Source organism: Apodemus sylvaticus, chromosome 2, assembly GCF_947179515.1.
Source record: "Apodemus sylvaticus chromosome 2, mApoSyl1.1, whole genome shotgun sequence".
NCBI lineage: Eukaryota > Metazoa > Chordata > Mammalia > Rodentia > Muridae > Apodemus > Apodemus sylvaticus.
In genome coordinates, this window is record NC_067473.1 from 163,221,646 (window position 1) to 163,246,731 (window position 25,086).

The 25,086-nt window shown below is 49.2% G+C and overlaps 1 protein-coding gene across 1 annotated transcript in view; it reads left to right on the forward strand.

Moving 5' to 3' along the window:
* The first annotated feature begins 6,873 nt into the window (after positions 1-6,873).
* Cracr2a (calcium release activated channel regulator 2A) overlaps positions 6,874-25,086 on the forward strand; it is a 107,849-nt gene continuing 89,636 nt past the window's right edge. Inside the window, exons 1-2 of the mRNA XM_052174943.1 lie at positions 6,874-7,075; positions 22,649-22,861. The gene's annotated coding sequence lies outside the window, so the exon portion shown is untranslated. The remainder of the gene's footprint in view (positions 7,076-22,648; positions 22,862-25,086) is intronic.

A 25,086-nucleotide genomic window follows, 5' to 3' on the forward strand; every position in this document is an offset into this window, starting at 1 on the left:
GAAGATTTTTGTTGTTGTGGGAATCAACCGATTCCGGTTTGGGCTTTATCAGTCTCTTCATTGGGCAGCTGTGCTTAGGGTGGAGGACTGGGTAGAGGAGAAACACGGTGAAGGGCTAAGGTCATGGTCAGAATGGGGCCGTGAAGGGCTAAGCTGCGGCTATGCCTAGAACAGGCGGCTGTGAGCCATGGAGACAGCGCACTGCGGAGGAAGCCGTGGCCCAGGAGGACTCTCGCATTTGTGCAGGCTTCGGAAGCAGCCGCCAAGTTCTCTCATAATGCCCGTGTTTTCTTCCTATCTGTTCAACTATTTTTTATAGTGTCTCGATTGTTTGTCCTAGAAATAATATCAACAGATGTTGTTTTGATTATTTTTGTATTCTAATGGGTCAAGAGATAGCTGTAGATTTTCTAAATAGATCAGTTAACTTGTATTTTATCTCTTTAAACTCCAAGTTGTTAGCTAGGATCATTACTTGATGCCTAAAATCTGTTATGGGTTGCATGTTCCAGTTCGGAAACGCCAACTTTTGTTTTCTCTCATCAAAAGCAAGAAGCATGCTATTAAAATAGTTGTTGTTTCCTGACTTAATGGCAGAGAAATTAAACCTTTTGAGGTGCTCCGCAATGCCAGTGCCTGCAGCTCCCCCTCATCCTTGTGTGTTTTGGGAGTTGGTTGGCCCCACCAGGCTCTAGGCCGGAAGACACTGTGATATACACTGCACCCTGCTTGCTGTGATTCACGTGTCCACATTTATTACACGAGAAGTCAGAATACTGTGGCTGGATTTTAGGGTCTCATAGTTTTCCTGAGATCTACTTATGCTCATGTGTGTGCGTGCCTCTGCCCCACGTGAGTGATGGTACCCACAGGGGCCACGGGACTGTTGGGTCCCCTGAGGCTGGGGGTACCGGAAGTTGTCATGTGCCTGTTGTGGGCGCTGGGTGCTGGGCCTAGGCCCTCAGGAAAAGCAGTAAGAAATCTTCATTGCTGACCCATTTCTCCAGCCTTGGGGTTGGGGTCTTATATAAACATATGTGCACTCATAAAGGAGCAAAATTAGTGAACACTGTACTTCCCTCCCTCAAACATTTTGTGAACAATGGTCTGCTTGAGCTGAGTCTTCTTTCACACACAACCCTGTCCGTCTCTCCGTTACTTCTGTGGCTGTGTGGTATGAACGCATTAGGAACCTCAGAATTGCGTTTGATTTTTAGCCAGTACGATTTCTTTAGGAGACACTGTGATTTTACACACACACACACACACACACACACACACACACACCTTTTTATGCTTCAGATACATGGGATTCATTATTTTCTCATAGCAAAAATAATAACCCATGCCAGACAGTTCCCACACAGACGGCATTGCTGGGAGATGGAGACACCGTAGAAGAAAACCGTATCAATCTCACTCCTCGTCACTGTGGCAAAACTCCCGACCTAGGGAACTTCAGGAGAGGAAAGGCTTATTTGGGTTAGGCTTTCTGAGGGATTAGTCCACAGCCTACCTCTGTGATTCTCGGCTCACGGTGAGCCAGATCATCACGGGAGTTGGAGAAGGGGCTTGTGGGTACTCACCTCATGGCAGAGAGGATGTAGAAAGAGGAAGAGAAAAATGACGGATAAGGGCCGGGGACAACGTATCCCCAACGACCTACTTCCTGCACCTGGCTGCATCTGTTACAGTTTCCAAAGCCTGGCAAGCTATCACCACCAGGTGGGGAGCAAGCCCTGAATGCATGAACCTTCTTGGCACAATTCATATCAAAATCAAAATTGAAGCCATCCTCGTGGCGTGGCCTGCAAGGCCGAGGCTTACTGGCCAAGTCACCCTGGGCCAACCTCCTCTGTGTTGTACAGGCCTGGCTCTTTGGCTCCCGTTAGTAACTCCCTGGTTCCTGTGAGTAAGAGGATGCTGGCTGGAGGGCAGAAAGCCACTGATCATGTCTTACTTGTCTGGCTTGCAAGATTCTATGTCTGAGAATCCCAGAAAGGGGGGCAGGGCATGCCTGAGAGAGATCTTCAAGGAGGAACCCCCATTCTCACTTAATTTCTTCAGAACAGTTACGAGCATGAAGACTTCCTCCTGTAATCTCATGCAAAATGGCGCCTTCCTTCCCAACCAATCCCACCACGTACGTGTGTGGTGGAGAAAGAGAAGACGTGAATACACAGTTGTCTCCTCTTGGTAGAGCTGGCCGGCTCCTCACTTTGAGCAGCTGTTGAACATGACCTTTTCTGTGGGAGGTGAAGCCAGAGGCTGCTTCTGTGTGGAGCCAGAAGAGTCAATATTGAAAGATCTGTTTGTTTTCTTTGGCTTCCACCTGGTGGGAAACACAATTGTAGCCACTTGTGATAAGGGCCTCAGAGGAATTTCTGTTCCGGAACACTAGGGGCTTTCTGATCTTTCCTTGAGAGGATGGAGAAATAAGAACTGGGCTTACGCTGAGCATAGCCAGGGAGTGAGAAAATCCAAGCCCGGGATGCCGGGAAGCTGAAGGGAGACTCGGGCAGAGGGTAGCACCTGTCCTCAGAGCCGTCCTTATGCCTTTCAAGCCCGCTTACCCAGTCAGCAGTGGACAGCCCTGCTAGGCTTTGAACAGGGTTGGAGTATCTCTGGAGGCTCCTGTTCTGGAAGGTGGTCCTGTGTGGCGATACTGAGAGACAGCAATACCTTTAGGAGTCAGCACAATGGAGGGTCGCTAGGTCACTGGAGTGCCTCTCCAGGAGAAATGTATGTCGTTCTCACAGTAGACCACAGTTTGTTTCCTAGACAGACGGTTGTTTCAAAGAGACTATGCCTGGCCTCTTAATCTCTGCGGCTTTCTGTCACACTGTGAGATTTCCCCCTTGCACGCACTCACGCTTCCACTGTGATGCCATCCACCATATTGTTTTGTAACCGGAACGTTCTTCCAGAGCTAAGCAGACTCTTGGGCCTCTCACACTGTGAACCATACCCTCTTTTCTGTATATTTTACCCAGCCTTAGGTATTTTGTTACAGCAGCAGCAGCAACAACAAAACAAACAAACAACAACAAACCCAGCCAGACTTGAGACAGGCTGTCCCAAGCTCCAGCAGAGGAAAAGCTTACACCACAAGTGCCTGAGGGTCCCTTATGCTGACACTTCATGCCGAGCCCCTTTCTATTGTCCCAGAGAAGACAGGACTTCCACTCCCTCCCACAACCTGGTTCTCCTTGCTGATTCACCATCGTTTCTACCCCATTTCTGAGTCTCCAGAGCTCCCCCCACTCACCTATACTCTCTCCGCCTTCCTGAATCTTCTTGAACCTGGGTCTTTGCCTCTTGCTCCCTCTCCATCCCTCTTGCTGCACCAGCTTCCTGGCTTTGGCCTCTGCACATCTGAGAGCCTCTCCCTCTGATTCTCACCTCACAGTACCCCCCTAAACAAGAGTGGAGGCAAACCACCAGCAACCAATCTTTATTCTTAGCCAGTGATCTTCAGACTTCCTGGGTTTGCCATATGCATTTCCCCGTCTGCACGCCCTTAACTGTCAGGACTCAAATGCCTCCTAGATGTCATGCATGAAGGCCAGCGGGATGTAGATCCGCTCCCCAGACACTTGTGTCCTTTGCGTGACATCTGTCGCTTGCTTTTCATCATGGGTGACTGCCTCTGTCCTTTTTCTGAGGTTGGCTGGGCCTGGGCAGGCGGAGGCAACCAAAGGCCAATGGGAGTTTCGGTGAGCAAGGAATTGTGGGTAAGAGGCACAAGGAATGAATAAGGACTTCCTGAGTATATGTTTTCTGGATATACCTATTATTGTCAAGACCTGGCAGTGGCTGCCAGGCCATTGGGTTTCAGCCTCTGTTTAAGGCCACAGTCTCTCTCTGAACCAAAGCTGTCCTAACAAAGAACCAGTACGCGTGGCTAGCATCGGGGAAGGTTATGTAGCTGGAGAGTACTGCTTGGCCTAAGCTTCATCGGCTGAGCCCCTCTCCTTTGTCCACACCTCCCTGCCTCTCTGTGGCCACTGTCACAGTGCACTGCTGCACTGTTCAGCCCTGGGGCAGTCTTCCTGCAATGCTGAGTATTCCTAAGGAGAAGGCCACGCCCCCAACTAAGTATCTAATTTGCATGGTCCAATATACAATAAGAATCAGGGTCTGTTGTTCCAAAAAGTATTAACATCGTCCAAGAATGTGATGGCAGGAAAGTGAATCAAGTATCAAGTCCTTCTAATTGCAGGCACTATATATGAGTTCATAGGTCACACTTCAATAAAGCTGGCCTTGCGGAGGTCTTATTTGCCTCCTCATAGATGTCCAGTCAAGAATAAAGAAGGTTGAGGTTAGTTGGCCTCAGATTGTGAAGGCCATATAGTCATGGAGATCGAGGGATTCTTTTTATATTTTTATTATTTAAAGATTTATTTATTTATTTATTATATCTAAGTACACTGTAGTTGTCTATAAACGCACCAGAAGAGGGTGTCAGATCTCATTATGTATGGTTGTGAGCCACCGTGTTGTTGCTGGGATTTGAACTTAGAACCTTTGGAAGAGCAGTCAGTGCTCTTAACCACTGAGCCACCTCTCCAGCCCGGAATTGGGGATTCTTATCTTTCTTTCATTCAAGGCTGAGTATGTTGACTTGTTAATTGCCTATTAATTCTTTAATTGGTAGAGAAAAATGAATATGTTCCTGCAGCCCTAGACGGCATCAGCTGATCACAGCCATTCTGAGCCTGGTACTCCACCTGACAGAGGGTGACTGGTCGTGACCACAAGCATCAGTAAGAAAGGAGACCTTGATGTTGTCCACTGTGCCAGCTTCCAGCCTAACTCCTCCTAAAAGACACATTTGCCAGCATTCTCAAGCATCCCTCTTTAACGTTTATTTTGATTACTTTCAGAATTTCATACATGAGGACTTCATCTACATAATTTCCACCCCCACTCTCTTCCTCCCCCAACTCTTCTCATGCCCCTAAACCCTCTCCCAATGCTGCGACCTCCTCTTCGATGTTGTAGACATGCACACACCCATACACGAAAGTGCACATAAAAATACGACATGTTGCATTCTGTTCCTGTTGTTTACATGTTCATGTATTTAGGGCTGACCACTGGGGTTGGATAACCTAGCAGGTGACTTGTCCTTGAAGAAGACACATTTTCCTTATTCTCACAGCCATTCATTGCCTGTAGCTCTTTATCTAAGGGTGAGGTCTTGCGAGATTTCCCACTTCCATGTTGGGATCAATTGATGTCATTGTGCAGTCTTGTTTGGGTGGGTGACCATAGCATTAAGATTTCACGGGTGCAGATCCCAGTCATAGCCCAGAGACGCTATCTTGCAGCAGACAGTCTGGTCTGTTGGCTCTTACAACCTCCCTTCCCTTCTGTGATGTTTCCTGAGACTTAGGTCTAGGGTTAGAACTTCTATGATACAAGAATCCATAGCCATCCACTGACAAGAGGTTCAATAACTTGCCAAGGCTGTAGCTGCCAAGATGGGGGCTCACATCTGTGGGCTTCAGTCTGGGCTCTTGACTGCTAATGCCTTAACCAATTAATCGATTAATAGCTCATGAAGCTGTGAGAGGCAAATGAGTGCCTTCCCATGGGGTGGCTGGAGATAGGGAAGCCAGCCCGCGCCTGAGAAGGAAGAGGCATTAGTAACGAGAATGTCCGTGGCCATGACCTTAGTTGCCTCTAACTTAATGTCTCTGGCCTCGGTTTTCTCCTCTGTAGAATGGGGGTGAGGTGGCTTTGCATCAGGTGAGTTCTGCAGTCCCTTCTTGTCTTGGGCTGTGGTGATGAAAAGGCCTCCTTTCTCAGTTTAGCTGATTGAGAAGGTTGAGGGACGCATCTGACACAACCCTGAGTCCTAGATTTGCTGTCCAGCTGCCCAGGTCTCAGACTTCTGTGTCACTTTGTCCCGTCCCAAATGGGGGCTGACACAAGCAAGTGTTCTCCTTGACATGGAAGGGAAAACCAGGACACAGAACAGGAGCTGCTGAGGGGAGGGGTGAGCGGGTATTGACCCCTTCTGAGACCCCTGGGATGGGGTGGGATGGTGAACTAGCCGCTGGCTGGCTGCAAGCAGAAATTACGTTGTAGTAATTTGTACCGAGAGTAGGAGCATCTATTTGTGATCTGGGTTTAGAGTGTGTTTCTATGTATGTAGGGTATGTGTGTTGGGGGTGGGAGGGTAATATATAAACTTGCGAGAAGAGGACAGGCCTTCTGCTGAGGGGGCAGTGTCTGGGGAAGGTTCCCTAAACTGATATTTCTGGGAGCCTGGATGGGTAGGGTTCCAACAGGAAGAGAAGAAAGAGGGGGATTCTGGGCAAAGAGGTCTTAGCAGCCAGAAAGGACGCCTGGTATTTGCAACAGGTAGCAGCAGCTTGGTGCTGAGCTGTGCGTTTGAGGGTCAAATGGGGAGATTGGAAGATGAGCTTACAGCCTGGGAGAGAGCAGGGGCTGAAGTGAGCCTTTAGTGTGGAAGCCTTTGAAGATTTATTGAGTGCTTTGTTTAAAAGCACGTGTTGCATGGGCTTTAATTGAACAAGCATTCCTGCCCACGGTAGAATACATAAGAAAGGTCAGACAAACACCAAGAACAAAATCCCCTTGGTTTCTAAGTGCAAAGAGAGCAGCTGGGGCTGGTGTTTCAGGGAGAGTGAGCTCTCTCCAGCAAGACCACAAAGCCCAGACTGATGTCTGGCTTTTTCTGCAACGAGAGGATCTGGAGACAGAATCCCTTGGCTCATCGAGCAAGGGTCCTGTAAGGACCATCAAAAGGAGGGCGCAGGAAGTCTTAGGCTCCACAGTCAGCGACAGCCCCGCCCTCGCCACCCAGACCTCGGGCTGGTGGCAGTCACAAGTTGCTTGGCTAGGCTGGGACCCCACAGTATGGTGTAGATCCTGGAGCGCGCACAGGGGGGCGCTGCTGGAGCTGGACCAGCCATGCAGCCTGCAGCGGGAGGCGGGGACAAGCGGAACAGATCCTGCTGCTCGGCGGCGCGAATTCGTGACAGCTGCGAGCCACAAGGCTGGGGGACAACTCGAACAACTGCACTGGACTTCCCACCAGGTAATCCGAGGAAGGTCTTGGGAGGCTTCGCCCCAAACCCCTCTGCTGGGCAGCAGAGGCCGCACTTCCTGCAGAGCAGCTAAGCACATGAAGATCAAGGGAGAGGCTGGCCTGGACTGCATGTACCCAGGGACAAGCATCTCAGCCTTGGCGTCCCTAGGCCTGGTTAGGCCCTCTGCCCTACACCCTGAGAGGGGTTATAAGAGCTCAGGAGCACCAGGGTTTAGAAAGAGCTCCGACTGCCTCGACCTCTCCAGTCACACCCAGACTCGGGTTTTATAGAGGAAACTAAGGCTTAGTGGTGAAGTGACTAGAAATTCACATTGCTGGTTGGCACGGGGAGCTGCTGGGAGCCGCTGGCACGTGGGCCAGCACAGGGGTAAGACCTCACCTGAAAGCAAACTCGGAGAGACAGTTAAAAAAAAAAAGACCAAAACCTTCCGAGGGCAGAGGGAGAGATGTGGGTGGAGGATTTCTGGGGCTTAGCTTCCTCCTGATCCCTGCTGGTGCTGTGATCTGGCTGTGTGACTCAGAGGACCTGTGCTGTATTTATCCCAGGTGTGTGTGTGTGTGTGTGTGCCACATAACAGTGTACCAGAGCACAGTGACGTCTACCCCTCATTTCAGGAAAGTCTCACAATCCACGCATCTTTCCACTAACCACATAATCCCCCTAAGGGGAACCTGCCCAGTTTGCCTCTGTGGAGGAAATCAGGGATCCCTACAATATTAGCCTTTGACTTCAGAAGGCAGAAAGTGTCAATGAGTGGGTGTCCACAAAGCTGACAGACAGGTCAAGAGGAAGAACCTGATTGGCACAGGTTCAGGTAAGGTGGTGAGTCCCTTATTTCTGGAAGAAGCCAGTATATAAAATGTAGTGTTATCAGTGACGCAGGCACAGGGGGGAGCGGCCGGGGACAATTTGTTCTTAGAAAGTCAGAGCGCAGCTTGAGGGGCCAGATTCACGGTCCTCTTCAGGTGGAATGAACTATTATCCTCATGGATAATAGTCACCTATGAAAGATACACTGCAATTTTTTGATTGGGGAATGCTAAAATAAATAAACAAATAAATAAAAATAAAGAGGTGTGGCCTCCCAGACTATAGAGGAAGAATCTAGAGTCAGAAAGGTTAGGTGCTTTTTCCAAGTTCACACAGCAAATATGTGGGAAACAGGATCTGAGACCACAGGTAGACCCACTCCAGTAACTGTGTAAGTCAGGAACCAAGTATCAGGACTTAAGAGGAGGGAGGAGCTTGTGAGATGGCCCCATAGGCGAGGGTGCTTACTGCTGTGCCTGGTGACCTGACCTCCATCCCTGGAGCCCACATGGGGGAAGGAGAGAACTCAGTCCTGACATGTCCTCTGTCCATGCACATGCTGTGGATGCTTAAATGTACACACACACACACACACACACACAGAGGGGGGGGAGAGAGGGGGGAAGAGAGGGGGGAGAGAGCACATAGTGCACTTCACATACACCCACACACACAGAGAGAGGAGGAGGAAGAAGAAGAGGAAGAGGAGGAGAGAAGGAGGAGGAGGAATAGGAAGGAGACCTTGAAGATAATCTGGTTCTGTGCTTGGTCTATAGAGATTGTGGGTCCAGAATCAGGTGTGTGGGTGCTGAGAGACTTGTCATTTGTCACCTCAGCCTGCAGTAAGCCCAGCTTTGGGACAGGAACTTGGTGGACCCTTGCTTAGCTTGCTGTTTGGAGGGAGCTTGCGCCCACTGGCTGCTGGGACACTGGATGTCTGGGGGAAGCTTGGCAGGGGTGAGGGTGTCGGGCAGTCTCCAGCGACTCAGCGCTCGTCTCTGTGTTCCCAGCACCCCTTGCTTTCCTCCCACACAGTGTGACTGCAATGCACAGGGATTTCCTTGAGGGAGAATTACTTCCATTTGTCATAGTTTCCCATATGTTGGTTCCCTCCATGTCTTCCCATAAAAGGGCTAAATATACAGTTGCAGAATATCATGACTTGCTGCGGGAGGAGCAGGGCAGCCACAGGGTTATAGCATCGGGTGCTGGAAGGACAGATAGGGAAACTGTAAATTTAGAAAATCACAGTCTTGGTCAGTTGTCAGTGACTGACAGAAATGGGTCTGGACCCTGAGATTTTCAACGCTCAGGTTTTGCCTTCTCCTCCTCCACATGGAGACAACTGCGCTGGAGAGCAGCCTGCGGCCCTGTCACCTCACAGCCCGGGGTAGTATGTAAACACTCCCAGCACCAGACACACCGCTTCCAGCCAGTGATCTCTGTTCTTCAGTTTACAAACACCACACACACACACACACACACACACCAAACACATATTACACACATACCGCACACTGCACCCCCACATACACCCCCCACATCATATACTTACAAGCACCACAAAAACACATAGCACATATGCACACTGTAGACACACACATACCACCACACATGTCATACCATGAACCACACACTCCAACCCCCACCGCACCATACACATACATACAAGACAAAAACACATACCATATACACACTTACCATACATACCACATACATACATATCACATACATATATATACCCCACAAACATATACCATATATACACATGCCATAGACACACCACATAGATATACACATACACACACCACATACATACATACATACATACATACATACATACATATATACAACCCACAAACACATGTCCCGCACATACACACCTCACCACCACACCATACACATACATATACCACACAAACACATACACACCACATATATTCATACACACACCAGCATACATTGTCCTTCCAGTGTTCATGTCACTTCTTTGACCTCTCTGAGTCTTGCTTTTTCTAAGAATAATTTGACAAAGCACAGTTTACTGAGAAAGCTGTACCCTCAGCCCATTGGAGTGTGCAGGATCAGGAAGCCTCAGGTAAAGGCAAGATTTGTGCATGGACTTACAGAACCCACAAAACAGACAGAGAAGAGGCCCAAAAGAAGTAACTGGGAGCCGAGGGAGGGAAGACCAAGGGTGGAGAAAACAGGCGAGAGTTACAAAGTTCATGACATGGGCAGCTGCTGGCCTTGGCAGAGCCATCTTCGGTGATGTACATATTAGATCTCTGTCACTCAGGAAGCAACAGATAGCCAGGTCAACATAATGCGTACAAGAGCAAGGTGACTTTATGAAGTATTGTCCAAACCGGGACATTTGAGAGTGACAGAACCCTAGGAAGAATGTGAATCCTGCCATGCTATTGGTCCTCATGACAACCGAGCTAGGGAGTGGTGGTGTGTTCTCATGACAACGGAGCCAGGGTGTGACTATGTGTCCTCATGACAACCAAGACAAGATGTGACTATGTGTCCTCATGACAACCAAGACAAGATGTGACTATGTGTCCTCATGACAACTGAACCAAGATGTGACTGTGTCCCATGACAACCACACCAGGACGTGACTGTATTATGTCACGTGTGTCATTATGACAACTGAGCCAAGATGTGACTGTGTGTCCTATGACAACTGAGCCAAGATGTGACTGTGTGTCTCCTGGCAACGGAGTCAAGATGTGACTGTGTGTCCTCATGACAACGGAGTCAAGATGTGACTGTGTGTCCTATGACAACTGAGCCAAGATGCGACTGTGTGTCCCATGACAACCACTCCAGGACGTGACTGTGTCCCAGTCACATCTAGTAAACCCACTTTCCCGTTGGCAGAAAAGTTAGCTGAGGAGGCGGGAGGCGAACCACGCTGTCCTCATGGCCTTTCCTTGCTCTGCTCCCTTTGAAAAGCAATGGTGGAGCAGGATTCAAACCCGGGCAAGCTGGCTGTTTCAGAGCCCGGGTGTGTCGTAAGCACCTCTTGTCCGCGCTGGCACTTCAGGGTCACCTCCCAGGCTTTGTCTCCCTTTCGCAGCTACTCTCCATGGCGCCTTTCATGTGACTTCACCTGTGGCCACAGGAGGAAGCACGTGTGGGCCCCACGCTCAGCCAGCTGCACACTTTATGCAGAACAGTTGCTCTTGGCCACCAGCCTGCTCTGGCCTGGCCTGGTGAGTGCTGTGTCCTGTCAGAGCAGGGTGCTGGGGGTTGAGGTAATATACTGGTGTCTCTTGAAGGCCGATGTTAGGAAGGGGTCCTGCAGGCCCTTTCCTGCCCTGGGGGAAAGCCGTGTGTATGTGTGTGTGTGTGTGTGTGTGTGTGTGTGTGTGTGTGAGAGAGAGAGAGAGAGAGAGAGAGAGAGAGAGAGGAACATAGGGTTTTCTCTCTTGTGGCGGGTTCTTCTGCAGAAAACACGTTCCCTATGTCGGTTTATTTTGGCACCCTGCTCTGGCTTCCTCAGAACGCCAGCAGGACACTTTCTTCTCTCATTGCTTGTTGACACATCCTGGTCAGGTGAGGGCGGGAGGGGGCCACAGTGGCAGTAGGCTCAGGCTGGGTGGAGCCAGACTCTAGGATGCTCTACCACACCCAGGCATGTCTAGAAGATTCTGAAAAGTAGGAGCAAGTTCCAGTGTCCAGGGGTTCTGTTATCATATACCTGGGCCAAAGGTCACTCTAAAAGGTGGCTTACCTGGGACAGACAAAGGAGGAGGCCAGGCCTGAGAGCTTGTGGGAGGGAGCGAATCTCAATTGATTTTCTGTTGGTGGTAAGGGAACACCAGACTCTGTGAGTCTGAAGCAGAATAGGCTTATTCTGGCTTGTCATTCTGGAGGCCTCAGGTCCAGGTCTGCAGGTCCCACTGGTTCAAATCACCCGACAGAAGCCTTCTGAGGAGGGAAGGGATTGTTTTTGGCTCCGGGTTTAGGGATACAGTTCATCATGGCAGAGAAAGCATTGTAGCAAGAATAGATCTAGCTATGGTTGCAAGAGGAGAGGCAGCTGGTCACACCACATCTACAGCCAGAAGCAGAGAGAGATGAGTGCTGGTAACCACTGGCTCTCTCCTTAGTAGTCAGCCTAGAACCCCAGTCCACTGAATGGTGCTGCCTGCTTGCAAGGTGAGTCTTCCTTCCTCAGTTAAAACCCTTTGGAAACAGCCAAAGGTGTATCTCCTAGGTGACTCCAAATCCAGTCTGGTTGACGGTGGCTATTTAATCATCCCAGTGGGACAGGGCATCACATAGCAAGAGACAAGGAACTGTTAGGATTCAACCCTGTGAGACCTACACTAAACCGTGTCTAATCCTAGGCACTTTTTGATGGTCCTACTTGTAACATTAGACTTGGCTCAAGATCCCGCCTTCTTGCTATGTGTGGTTGTATTTGCCTGTCATTTCAAGTACTCAGGAGACTGAGGCAGGGGGATCTTGAATTTGAGGTCAGCCGGGGCCACCTAGAAAACTCAAGACAAACCTAAGCTCTGCAATGAGACCCCATCTCAAAACAGACAAACAAACAAAGGCCTGGGGGTGTAATTCAGTGAGGAGCCTTTGCCTACCATATACAAAGCAGGCCCAGTGTGTGTGTGTGTGTGTGTGTGTGTGTGTGTGTGTGTGGTTGATTCTGTCCTCTTTTTATCCCTCAATGGGGATTACATCTCAGCACATGCAATCTGGAGGGTCACAGTTCACTGCCTCTCTAACCCACTGCTGTGGAAATGGTGCTTCATGCAGCAGTGAGACCTGGCGGGCTCAGCATCCCGATGTTCCTAGTGCCCTCCTGGACCTGTGATTTCTGTGCCCTGGCAGAGTTAGCCAGAGAAGAGAGATGGTGGAGGCTGGGCACAGGATTTGCAGGTGTGCCAGGACCCACTTGACATCCAGCGGGGGACCTTCCCTCTAAGAAGTCTCGTTCATGGTTCTGACCAGGCTGACACCCTCATTCCCCTTTTAACTCTCTGGAGCACCAGAAAGTAAGAGACGGGCTGCAATGGCTCAATTACCGGGGCAAGCAAGAGGAAAATCTCCCATTACCTGCAAGATTGGTTTATTCTCACCTTATTTACTTTAGAGATTGCGTGGTGTGGAGACCTGGGTGGATCTGAATCCACATTGCCTGTATCAAGTAGTCTGCAGGTGAGGGGAGGGAACCCATTTTGTCTCATGGCTGAAGGTCGGATGCAGAGATGCAGAGGCCCAGAACTTGATGGAAAGACTTAAGAAAGCCTGTGAGTTAGGCATTATGATTATTGCCCCCCCCCCTTACACAAGTAGGGGCTGGGACACAGAGAGGTGAAAGAACTTTGCTAAAGTCACACAGCTAGTAAGGCACTGATCTGGGATTTGAACCCAGGCAGCTCAGCTCCAAGGCCATTTCCTTAATGGTTCCTTTATCGGCCTCCTCTGAATGCTTAGTTTAGAACCAGTACTGATTCTAACCAGCCATGTGTCCTCAGTACTGGCCCTCAGGAACCAAGTTTTGTCCTCTTCAGTGAAACAAGGAAGGTTTCCTGCCTGTCCACCTCAGGTGCTCACCACAGAGATGTGAGAGCCGTGAAGGCCAAGGCTCCCTATGGTGGCTTTAGCTGTCTGAGCCCCATTGTCTGGGTGTACTCTATCCCTTTGCTGGGTCTTCTTGGTGTCAGCATTGGGCCTAGGTTCTCCTGAAGGCAGGGACAAAGTCGCCACCTCACCAGCATCTGCACATTGTTGCCGCCTGTTGGACTGAACATGAGTCCAGGGGAGACACAACTCAGCGCAGCCAGAGAGATTACCGTTCCTAGGCAAGTGAGTGCAGCGCCGCCTCCCTGAAGGCTTATGAGGAGGTGAGGTGTGCGTGCTGTACCCAAAGGGGTCAGCAGCTTCTGGCAGAGGAACGTGGAAGATAGCCAAGGTGTAACCCGTAGGCAGTGCATAACTTCACGACAAGTGCTGGGGTCAGCAGGCCAGGAGTTCCGGTAGACACAGGAGTGTTTTCTCCTGGAGGGAACCACGCCCCTAACTTGCTCTGGCAGGTTCTCAGCAGATTCCCCATTGAGCTGTGGGGTTTTAATGTAGTGGTCTAAGGAGCAGTAGCAGGTGTGGAGGGGGCCCGGGAGTCAAGGCAGTTTCTAGAACACTGAAGGCCAGGGCTTGCAGCATTGCCATCCAGGACAGCCTCTGGCCTGCCCCATTGTACACATGCTCCCCATGATAGTGTATTAACGCTGGCCCCTGTGTGGTCTGGGCAGGACTGCCAGGCCAGAAACGAGGAGCACCACATCTTTCTGTGGTGTTACGGCCTCGAGTGGCCTTTTGGATTGAAGTCTTGGAGATAGGTTGATAGTAATCCACAGTAAAGATAATCCAAGTAATCAGGAGGGTCTTCAGTTTAAGGCCAGCCTGGGCTAAATATCAAGATGGAGAGGGTTTAGGGGGAAGATGGAGAGAAGGGCAGAAAGGGAGAGATAGGGGAAGGAAAAGAAGAAGGCAGAGATTTCATGTCTGCCAGATGGAGACTGTGGCACAATTCAGAAAGCCTGGGAGCTAGGTATTGGTATCCCCCCGCCGCCGCGCCCCTAATGTGTGTGTGTGTGTGTGGTGTCCAGTGTGGTGTGCCTCCCAACTGACACTGCCTTTCCCACAGACCCACAGAGAAGAGCTCACTCCAGCTCTGCCTCACACCATCCGAATAGTTGTCATCTCTTTGCATGGATGGAGACTGTGATTTGGGTTTTGTTTGGATTTTTGTATCTCACTGTTGGATGCTACACTGGCTGCTACACTGGCTGCTGGGTTGCGGGTGGGGAGGGTCCCTCTCTGTCTTGGTGTCTCAGCTTTCCACTCAACAAGATGGCCTCAGGACCAGGACTCACTCTGGGCTCTCCACCCTCCCTCTAGTCGGTCTAGTCTGGGATGCAATTATATAAAACCAGCACAACTGTTTTCCTGGGCATATTAGCATCTACCCAAAATGTTCTACCATCTGATGGACTGGGGTATATTTTATGTGGACCGTGTTCCATTAAGGTTTGTAACTGGAGCCTTGAGCCAAAAAGATTTGCTTAAAAATAGCTTAATTATACGCCAAAGATAAGCTGCTAATAGAATTTACTAAACTACTAAATTAAGCTTTTCCACTAATCACATGCATATTATACAAGTATAAGCTCAGCTTCGACCAGGGGCCCCTCCAGGCCTCTGGAGAATTGCTGGATCTTTCTCGGTAGGCTGAAGCTGGGACACTGTCCCTCTTCTTGTTCTCAAATGTGGCCGGTTGGCTTTTCTGTCACCTCTTTCTATCTTGGGTCTGCATTTGCTCAGGTAAAAGGTGGTTTATTCCCAGAGTGTGTTCTGACTCCAGATAATCCTAGCTCTATTTCCTGTTTCTCTAGCAGGCTCTTTCTAGTCTCTCCATCTTCTGCCACATGTTACTTCCTGCTCCTTGTTGTGACCTCTCCACAAACCACACTACCCCTGCTGTGTCTCCCAACATTCAGATGGTAGGGGTTCAGCTTCGGTTGGGCTAAGCCCTTGGGTTCTGACTTTGCAGATGCAGCTGAAGTCTCAGGCAAAGTAGCCAGATTCCCAGTAGATCTTCACAGTTTGTTCTGCACCCAGGACAAGGTTATGTGCCATGTAAGTTGTGTCTTAGCATTCCCTCTTCAGTGTCATGTTAGCCATGTCTCGGAGTCCCTACCTCAACCAAACCTCAGGAGGTTAAGCAACAGGTCTGCCTTCCTCTGTTCAGGCCTGGTGGGACCAGCCACACCCCAGGCTCCCTACAGGAGAATGGGTGCCCACAAGTCATCCTTTGAACAACAGGGTCTCCACTGACTCCCTTCAGTTTGTCTCTAGTGATACAGTCGTGATACAGGGTCAAAGTCAGCTGTTCATACCTTAGCCCCCCTGGCTTAGGTCTATGAATGTGATCAGTTAACTCCTTCTGCCCCAGCCTCACTCAGACATACACTCAGTTCACGTAGCCACCTACTGGGACTCTACCCGCAGCCTGTGAAACCGCTGGGGGGTGACCTGTCCCAGAGAGGCTCTAGAAAGAGTGTGCATCATGAGCACGGTGACATCTACTACTGACTGATCCGCCCTTGCTTGGAGGACACACTGCTCACCTCATGGGTGATGATGCTTGGCCAATAAATGCCAGAAGACTCCAGAATCCCTCAACCAGGCTCCTGAGGGAGAGCTCTGAATTCCTGGACTTGACACAAACTGAACTTTAAGCCATGTTTCCTGCCTGATCTCGATCTCATTGCATAAAGCAATGTGATGGGAGTTTTGGTCGCCGTTGCTTCAGGACTTGGGCCCACGGAAGACTGAAGCAGGCAGGTGGGCAGGTGTATCCCGGAGCTCCACGGAGGAGCTGGGCCCCCCATGAGCATGGGCAAGAAGACCTTGCTATAGCTTGGCTTCCTCACTCATCCTCTGTGGGTTGCAGGTACCTCAGTTATATAATAACAACCCTCATGTCTTAGAGGGTGGCTGGAAAGATGTAGTTAGGAGGTGACAAAGAGACCAAGTCTTTAACCAAGACAAAAACTTTTACTTAGTCAGCTAGTTAAGGTTTTGCTTTGCATTGGGTTTTACTGTGTATACCAGGCTCCTCTAGAATTTGAAATCCTCCTGCCTCAGGTCTCCTTGTCACCAGGTGCTGGGGTGACAGGAATGTACCACTATGTATCTTGTGGGCCTTAAAAAGAAGAATTATATATCTTATTCTGCAGTTTTGTCGTTCTCAGAGGCTCTGTGTTGGGCCACAGCAACCATCTGTGTCATGTGACAAACCAGTCAGTGCTGGCTCAGTCCTCCGTGGCTTTTGTCCCTACAGTGACCTGCATAGTCCAGTGAAGGACAGTGAGGTTCAGTTACTGCCTCCTCATCCAGAACTGTGGGCCTGTCAATCAGGACTCTCGGGAGGAAGAGATTCAGGCTCTTTGGAACCCTGGGTTCTATCCAGTACAGCTGAGACCCTGGCGAAACAAAGAGGGAATGTTGCAGGGTGAAAGATGAAAGATTAAAAAACCCGAGGCTGTAACAAGGAGTTGTGTTGTGTCCTGACAGGCAGAGCTTTTGCCCTCCTTTAGCAAATATTTGCTGAGGGGTGTGGAGGGTGGAGGCCACAATTCAGGATAAAAGAGGGGAATTCCAGGGAGCACATATGGATGGCTATACACTCATGCACCTGACCGGATGTAGCCTCCAGTCAGTTCATTTGCTGCTTACCACATGCAAAGCACTGTACTCTCAAGGGTAGACTGAGGCCAGAGCAGCATAGCTACTTTCTTAAGATCACACAGTAACTTAGTTGCTATTATGTTGCTGTGACATGGGATCTTATCCATACAGCTCACGGTATAATCCATCATGGCCAGGAAGGCCAGGCGGCAGGGCCTTGAAGCCGCCACTCACACTGCATCTGAAGGCAGGGAGCAGAGAGCAACAAAGATTGCTGCCACTCAGTCTTCTCCACTTTGTGCTGGACTCAGCTTACTTGCCAGGGAATGTCGCCACCCATAGTGGGCACATCCTCCTCCTTTAGCTAATGCATGCAAGACAACTGCCCACCCCCCATCCCCGCCACATACAGGCATGCCTACAGGTCCGTGAGCTAGGTGGATTTAGAATCTGTCAGGTTGACAGCACTAATCACCACACACAACTAGTATGTAGAGATCAGAATTCAAGTCCAGGCGCAAGATCGGCAGAGGCCACTCCCACCACAGCGTATATGACGAGAGTGACACTTTCTACCACTGATGCTATTTGCTCCTCACACTGATCTTGCCAGACTCTACTTTTCAGTCTTTGTATCAAAACACAGATTTCAACACTAGGTCTGATACCCTTGACGATGCATTTAGCATTTCAAATGCAATTATGGCATCGGAGACACGTAGTCTCTGAGCTGTAAAATGCTCTGCAAATAAGATCAAATTATTGTGTCTAACTTATGATAAAGAGACAATCAGAGATGTTGAATGGTTTGCCCAAGGACACGGGAGCATCATATGGCACTGCTGGTGTCAGCCCTGGTCTTGGGACTGCAGGGCAAGTGATGGAGAACTAAGAAGCCTGTGCAGGGTGTCATTGTCCCTTTCTGTGGGACAATAACGTTAGCTCTCAATGAAACTGAGAGTCAAGACATGGGAGTCGGTGATGGATGGGGTGGAAATGGGGGTGGGGGGTGGGGAGGTGGGGAATGGGAGTGTGGTCTCCCTCAGGATGGGGTTGTAGCAGTTGAGTCTTCTAGCTGGAGACAGAACTCTGGGGGAGGGGGTGGTCAGTAGAGGCTGGGCTGTACTGTGGGTGGGCTGGTCAGGATTTTATAACCCCATACAACCGAGGCAATGAGTTGTTTTTAAAACACACAGTTAAACCGGAACTCTGGGTACATTCCTCCAGTGTACAAATGAACAGATGCAAATTTTCTCAAGTAAAGAAAATGTAAGAGTGTTTGTTTGCTCCACGGTTGGAGCCTGAAGCAGTGGAGGCTATCAGTACTGAGCTTCCTAACAGGCACATGTAATCTGAATGGCTGCAGAGCATACGTAGTCCTTGCTGGGGGACATGCAGTGTTTGTCTGTCTATTCACTCATTTTCAAAGGGATTTGCTCTCTAGATCTGAAGCCGTGCCGGGACTATTTCATGTGTGTTTGCTTATTCTTCACAAAGCCCTTGTGTGCCTGGCACCATTGTGTGAGTTTTTACGATGAAGAAATGTACACTCCGAGAGATTGAGTAACTTAGCTCAGGTTCCCTGGACTGTAAGAGATACAGTGAGATATAAATATATCTTACAACAAATCTGCTATTTCCTCAAGACATGCAGAAGAAAAAGCCTTTTCGTTTTCTCTGTTCTTAATCTTAGATCTCTCTTCCTCTCTGAAATGTGTTTAGGAAACTTTCCGCCAATGGGGGCGGGGCTCTCATGGAGGCTTTTGTTCTTGTCTTTAGCTAACGCCATGGTTTCTCTTGTTTTGGGAAGATAAAGCCTTCTCATGGTGGAGCGGATTCATCATCCTCTTTTGGAGTGTTCGTTGCTGAGGAGAAGGGAGTTACTTGAATGCGAACTACTGTAAAGTGACAAAGCCTTCTTGTTGCTTTTAAAACATTCTCTTGGAGGTGCAGAGGTGGGAGAAGTGCTTTCTATACAAGAGTGAGGACCCGAGAGCTCTCTGGAACCCTGTGACAATGCAGACTAGTAATCTCAGCACTGGGGAGTGAGGTCAGGGAGAGGAAGACCTGGGACCACATTAGTCAGCCAGTCTATCCAATCAGGGAGCGCCAAAGTCCTTGAGATCTTGTCTCAAAAAAAATGCTCCCTGCATTACAAGACCTAGCAAGCTTCCTTCCTCTGACATAGTTCAGTGCCCCACCCCCCTTGCGCCTAGAGAATGGTGCTTCCCACAGTGCCCTGGACCTCCCTACATCAACTAACAACACAGAGATGGCCACACAGGCCAACCTGATTTAAGCAGTCCCACCTTCAGGCTCTCCTCCCAGGTGATTATAGATTGTGGTAAGTTGACATTTAAAACTGACCATTACAGTGATCGGAAGGATGACTCAGCAGTTAAGAATGAATACTGCTCTTACAGAGGACCTGCACTCAGTTCCCAGCAACCCAGTCGGTAGCTTAAAACCCACAACTCCAGCTCCAGAAAATGCGGCACCTTTGGTCTCTGTCAACCTCTGTATTCATACACACACACACACACACACACACACACACACACAATTAAACACCACCACCACCTAACCATCACAGACAGGAAATGGGGCTGTGCTACAAACCTCAGGGCCCCCCACAGTGATCTACTTCCTCCAGCAAGGCCCTACCTCCTAAAGTTTCCGTAACCTTTTGAAACAATGTCACTCTCTGGGAACCAAGAGTTCAAACACATGGGTCTATGGGAGGGGGTCTTCTCCCATTCAAACCACAACAAACATACGCTATTTTTCTTGTCTGTGGGCATTCAAAATGTTCTCTATTAGTTACTTTGAAATGCTAAGGTAGTCATTATCAGCTATAATTGTCCTACTGTGCTATAGAGCATTAGAAATATGACATGGAAAACTACCCAAGATGGCTGGAGGTGTGAAGAAGAGACTCCCATGTTCTCAGCTTCCTGTTATTCTAACACATACTTTGACTGATCTGCCTGGAGAGACACTGTTGATTTTGACTCGTGGCTTTGGAGGGTTCTATCCGTCGTGGCTCGTTCCCTTTGCTCTTGGGTATGTGACAAGGCTGCACATCTTATCAGAACAAAGCCCCTTCCTCACTTTCCAAAGCACGAGGGATGATGGGGAGTTGGAGGAGGTTGGTGATGGGTTTTCTTTTGAATAGCTGTTGGCTCTGAAGGTAGGAAAAGGGCTGGGCTAGCACTGGGAAGGTCCTGGTGAACTCCGTACGCACAGTTCAGTGGGGGGGTGCGAGCAGAGGCCAGGAGTATGTGTAGGCTGTCTGTCAGTGAGAACATCTGTCTGTCTTGGGCTTTCTACTGGATGCTGAGGTACAACTAACAAGCAGGATGCATGTGAGCCCGCAGCAGATAATTGAGAAGCCGGAAGACAAGGACCAGGGACAAAATCACGGTCAGAGCGTGCTCTCTCAGCAGGCCAGGCGTGCACCAGCACGGCTGCTCCAGTCACCGTGCTGTGCATCCGGTGCCCAGAGCTTACTCACTTCCCAAGGACAGCCCTGCACCCTTGGAGAAACATTCCCCTGTCTGCACGCCCACCCCAGGCATTGGCAGCCACTTTTCTAGTTTTCTCTGTGAGTTTAGCATTTTATATTTCACATAAAAGTAAGACCAGAAATATTCTCTCTCTCTCTCTCTCTCTCTGTATGTGTGTGTGTTGGTATACTGTCTATGTGTGTCTATGAGTATATTATTGCATGTGTGATTATAAGTGTACAGCGCATGTGTGTCCAAGTACATGTGTATATATAAGTGCACAAGTGCACGTGTGTATGAGTGTGTACATGTGGGTATGGGTGTATAAGTGGATGTGTGTAGGAGTGTACAAATGCATGTGTGTATGAGTGAACAAGTACACGTGTGTATGAGTGTGTACATGTGTGTATGAGTGCACAAGTACATGTGTGTATGAGTGTACATGTGTGTATGAGTGCACAGGTACATGTGTGTATGAGTGTGTACATGTGTGTATGAGTACACAAGTACATGAGTGCACAAGTGCATGTGTGTATGAGTGTGTACATGTGTCTATGAGTGCACAAGTGCACATGTGTATAAGTGTGTATGAGTGCACAAGTACACATGTGTATGAGTGTGTGCATGTGTGTATGAGTGCACAAGTATATGTGTATATGTATATATACATATGTGTATGTGTATATATAAGTGTATGTGTATATGAGTGTGTGCATGTGTAGCTCAGAGATCAACATCAGGTATCTTCCTCAGATGTTCTCCATCTTACTTTTGAGACAAAGTCTCTCACTGAACCTGGAGCTCACAAATTCTGCAGGCCCCAGAGATGTGTGTGTGTGTGTGTGTGTGTGTGTGTGTGTGTGTGTGTGTGCGTGTGTGCATGTGTATGTGCGTGTGTGTGTGTGTGTGTGTGTGAGAGAGAGAGAGAGAGAGAGAGAGAGAGAGAGAGAGAATTGCTTTATTCCCCAGCCAGTGGACATGGAGGTTGTTTCTTGTCTTTGTTATTGATTATGGTGCTGCCAATCAACAAGGGAATGCAGAAATGTATTTAAATCATTGGATTGGTTTTACATTTGGCCATAGTATGTATATATATATATATATATATATATATATATACCTTTTTTTTGAATAATCTCCCTACTGTCTTCAAGGCTTCATTTGTGAATCCCTGGAACACATTAAAAAATGTGATATATCAGAGGTGGTACAAAATGTCTCATAAATAACAGAATTTGAACGTGTTGGGACATGCACCTTGTATGGTAAAATGGGTCTGAATGGGAAATGACTGAGAACCCCCGTGAGGAAGGAAAGAAAAGGGGAGTACTGCTATTGACGCCTGTGGATGCTACAACCAGGATCGTGAGCTTGGGACCCTGGGAGAGGAGCTTCGGAACCTCTGAGTAGATAGACATCACCTTGGATAATGGCAGCTGCAGGTTACCCAAAAAATTCAACTCACTGAATTTAAATGATGGTAGTTATCTGACTCCACAGACAGCCGGAGTCTCAGGAAGGTGAATGGGAGAGTCTGCTCAGTGGCTCAGTGCCTCAGTGGTACCATCAGGGGTTGAGATCCCTCCTGTTCTGCCCCCATGCTTCTGCCTCTTGGTCACAATGTGGCTGCGGAAGACCTGCTTAATGTATGAGACCAGACAACGTCCATCAGAGGAAGGAGCCAGGTGAACGGTGCCTGGAACTTCCCTGCTGACCTTCTTCTGTCTCATGATAGGAGAGTAGGTCAGGAGCTCAGCCTAACTTGTTGACAACCAGGATCCTGTTTGTTTTCATAGGCTGGGACTCTGGGGGCAGGGATGAGGTTACCTCCCTCATCAGTGAGTCCAGAGTGTGTGAGAAAAGAGGAAGGGATGGGAATTGTTTGTGCAAGCAGAGCTGTCTGTCTCAAAGTCTGCTCTGGGATAAAGGCTCAGCCACTGCAAGTCTGTTCCACCTGACAATCAACAGTGAACCTCTCAAAGTCAAAGCAAGGAACCCTTTCCTCTGTTCTATCCACAGGCAGCGTACTGACCTCAGCTGCCCTTTAGGAGGCTGGCTGCTTATTGAGACGGGACAGCCGTGACCTGCTGCTCTGCTTCCGTGAGCCCAACCTGGACGTCTGGTGAACATGTGACTCTGCCACATCTCCCCATCTGGGAGCATCTCTGAAGGACCCTGGGGGAACCAGAGTTCAGAGCCCTCTGGCTCAGAAAGAGTTCCACTTGAGTCCAGGCAAGTATGCACCAGGGTATAAGGCTTCCTGGGAAATATGGGTTTTCTTGGATGTCAGATATGCTAGAAGGTGGGCAGGATAAATGCTCTGAATGTTAATAAGGGTATTCTCTCTCTCTCTCTCTCTCTCTCTCTCTCTCTCTCTCTCTCTCCTTCCTCTCCCTCCCTCCCTGTCTCTCTCCACCTCTCCCTCTCTCTCTCTTTCTCTCCTTCCTCTCCCTCCCTCCCTGTCTCTCTCCACCTCTCCCTCTCTCCCTTACTCTTTCTCTCTTCCCCTCTCTCCCTCTCTCTTTCTTGTGTGTGTATGTGTGTGCGCACACACAAGTGCATGTGTGTGCATGAAACCCTGTTAACTCTAAAGCATACTTCTGAACCACCTGTATCTTCTCTGGTCTCTTTGAGAGAGTCCCTTAGCTCTATAAATAGGTCATCATCCCCTCCAAGCCCGACCCCCTCCAGCAGGAAGGATGAGCTGGTAGGAAGCTAATGAGGAGACTTGGACCAAGCACAGCAGACAATGACCACAGGCAGGGTCTCCCCGGGATCGGAAATTGACAGATAGCCTGACATCTTACAGAATGGCTAGAAGACCTGGCAAGTGTGCCTCTGTAGACACTGGTTTGGGGAGCAGGTAAAATAAGAGAGGTTAGAACATGGAACCCAGGGTGGAACTGCACGGTGAGAGGCCGTTGAGAGCAGCTTCAGGGCCTCCAGCAGCAGCAGGGTAAGAATATATGAGCTGAGACTCGCTTGCCCCTCATGATAGTGCTGTATTTTATTTCTTCCTGGAATCTTCCATCAGAATGTCAATTCTCCTCTAGTCTTCACAATGGCACTATTCAATTATGACTTCTTGAGGCACTCCTATAAAACATAGTCTCTGGTCAAGACCCTAGGGTTTCCCTTCCCCGTGCTGTCATCAGTCTCTGTTGAACACGCGACAGTTAGACCTGAGGTGGCTCTGAACTTGTCTTTCCTAGGGCTGTTGTAACAAAATAAGAGCTGGGTGATTTGGTGATTTACAACACAAACATCCTGTCTCCCCCCCAAAGCGGGTGGCTGAAAGTGTGAAATCAAGGTGCCTCCCAGGGTCTCGCTCTCCCTGTGATGTATGGACGCTCCTCCCCAGCTGCAAGTGGTTTATTGGCCATCTGCAACAAGCCAAGGTGGCCCTTAGCTTGAAGTCAGATTGCTCCAATTTGTCTCTGTCCTACATGACATTCTAGAATCTGTGTGTGTGTGTGTGTGTGTCTGTCTGTCTGTCTGTCTGTCTGTCTGTCTGTGTCTGTGTGTGTGTGTGTTTCTGGGACAGCTTATAAGAATATAATCATGTTTGCTTAGGGGCCCCTTCTATTCCAGTATGGCCTCAGGTTCACTGTTTGCACCCAACAACCTACTTTCTAAATGAGACTGTATTCTGAGATAGTGGGGTAACCACTCTGACTTCATGAGAGCCACTTCTTTTTGAGGTCGAAATTTAGACCAATAACACTAATTTGTTCAGTGACAAGAAGAGAGATGTACAGAGGGGCTACGGGTGAATGTCACCAGCGTCCTTTTGTGCTTCCTGGAAGAGTCGGGGAGAGGAAAGAACCAGAAGGAGCACAGCACGTGGCCTCTGCTCCTGGTCTAGAGAGGTGTGCGCTGCAGCTGGTGTTCGGGGAAGCATCCCACAATACTCTGGAGGAGGAACAGTTCCTTCCTGTCCCTCCCCATGTCATAGGGCAGGCGAGGCTGTGGAGGGGTCCCTTATCCCCGTGTGTTCCCATCTCCGTTTATTTCATTCTCAGGCAGAATGGTTGAAAATCAACTGCCTCTTACAGAAGGGGTTCAGCAAGTCCCTGCTTCATTTATGCCTCCTGACCTGTCCCTAGGAGGTATCCAGTAGCTTCTTGTGTATTCTTCCAGACTTGCTTTTTAAAATGTTTTATTATTGTGTGTGCACACGCAAGCACATGGGTGCGTGTCACGATGCACAAGTGGAGGCCAGTTCTCTCCTGCAACCATACAGGTCCTGATGATCAAACTCAAGTCATTAGGCTGGGAAGTTTGCATCTTTACCCTAGGCTGGCACCACACTCATGATCTCCCTGCCTCCGCCTGCCTGGTACTGGGATTGCAGGCAGATATCACTTTGCTCTATTGTGCAGTCACAGCATGCTATCCAGGCTTCGTTTGAACCTCACCTTTTCCTGTTTAACTCACCTTGCTTTTGTCTTGTGAGG